At 42.5% G+C, this 1,832-nt stretch overlaps 1 protein-coding gene across 1 annotated transcript in view; it reads right to left on the bottom strand.

The window, feature by feature from the left end:
- The window catches only part of Atp6v1b2 (ATPase H+ transporting V1 subunit B2), a 25,893-nt gene that overhangs the window by 23,080 nt on the left and 981 nt on the right, over positions 1 to 1,832 (bottom strand). The window lies entirely within an intron of this gene.

Below are 1,832 nucleotides of genomic sequence, written 5' to 3'. Positions count from 1 at the left end.
GTAGCATCACTCCTAATTGTCAGTATGTACTCTGTGCCAGGTCCTCTCCCAAGAGCAACATCTTGTAATGACATCATATGGATGCCACTATTGCTACTGGTCCAGAGCCAGGGGCTAGAGGGCTTGCACTCTTGCTAGTGAGGGATCAGCCTTGAGAATGGAGGCTGATTGGCTGTAGACAAGAAGCTTTCTGTCTGGTGAGCTGCAGTGTGTCAGTATCTGCTTTCCAGGGCCAGGGAGATGGCTCAGTGGAATAAGTGCTTCCTTGGCAAGCGCAAGGGCCTGAGTTCCATCCCCGGTTCTGAAAAAAAAACAAAACTTTTTGGGGGCCGGGGAGATGGCTCAGTGGAATATAGGCTTCCCTGGCAAGTGCCAGGGCCTGAGTTCAATCCCCAGTTCTGCAAAAAAAAAAAAAAGAAAAAAAAGAAAAAAAAATGCAATTAGTTTTTAGCCTATGTATCAATTACTTATGCTTTTTAGAATAATGCACAATTCAATCTGGTATTCTAATTCACCATTAATCGGATCCATATTGAAAATCTACCCACTTTTCAGGGCATGGTGACTCGTGCCTGTAATCCCAGCACTTAGGAGGCTGCGGCTAGAATCTGCAGAGGGTTCAAGGCCCACATGAAGGTGAGTTGAAGGCCACCTGTGACTACATAAGACCCTTTTTCAAAAAAAAAAAAATTCTATGCATGTATGTACGTATCTGTCTATTAGTACAAGGGGTTTGAATACAAGCTACACATCTCCCTGTCAGGCACTGTATGAGGTGCTGGAGATACAAAGAGGATCCCTGATCTCCAGGACTCTCTTTTAGGCATCATGCTCCAACAGTTTTGTCTGAAGGAACTGTATCTGACAAAATACAATGGCTAAGGTTCTTCAGCCACTTAGCTAAAGCACACATAAAATATGAAGGAATTGCAGTCATCTACTGAAATGATTTAGATACAACCTTCACTACTCTTTAAAACAATGTTACTCATCAGCTGATACTCTGCTCTGACACTAAGTGATGAATTATAGGAGAACTATTGTACCTTTAAGCCCTTTTTCTATTGGCAATACTAATGCGTGTATCTCTTCTGCCCAAAGCAAAGCATATACATGCAAGTAATAAAAGTGAGTCTGTAATTCTTAGGAAGAAATGTAGTGTCAAGGGTTATATAACAGTGGGGTATCTGTCAATCTGCTAAACATTTACTTCAGCTCATAATAATCCCCCTCCCCCAGCAGGCGTTCTCTAAATCAAGCAATTCCCAACATAAAAGGCGCATCTCAGCAATCTCCACTGAATGTGTTTTCCTTCTTCCTCACACTGCAGTGCTGTCACATGACCCAGCTGACAGATCAGGATGGGATTAGTCAGGCTCTCCACTGCTCCACTAAAACCTTTCATGTGAGGTTCTTTTTTAACCAACGAGCCACCCACAAACAGGCAGGCTGGCAATTAACCAGTGCAAATGCTGTCTCATTACCTGGGCAGACAGCAGGCACTTTGCAAGTTTTTTTTTTTTTTTTTAAACATTTATTTCCAGAGATCATCCGCAGTCCCTAAGGAAGCTGTAAGGAGGTTTGATACTACCCAACTGTAATTTTAGTAAGCAAGAACCATTTCTGTTGGAACTGTTGAAGTGTCTTCCTAAACACAGTGGTTTATTATGCCCTTTCACACGCACAACACCTAAAGCGCATGTATGTACGCCAGAGACGGGCTCAGCTGCTGGGCTTTTCCAAAGAACCGTGCACTCCACCCATACAGTTTAGCTGGTCACTGAATGAAGAAGCAACAGCAGGAAAAAAAAAAAAAAAAAAAAAAAAAAAAA

The sequence above is a fragment of the Octodon degus genome, unplaced genomic scaffold (genome assembly GCF_000260255.1).
Source record: "Octodon degus isolate 3935 unplaced genomic scaffold, OctDeg1.0 scaffold00036, whole genome shotgun sequence".
In the NCBI taxonomy this organism is placed as follows: Eukaryota; Metazoa; Chordata; class Mammalia; order Rodentia; family Octodontidae; genus Octodon; species Octodon degus.
This window is presented reverse-complemented; position numbering and strand designations above follow the sequence as displayed.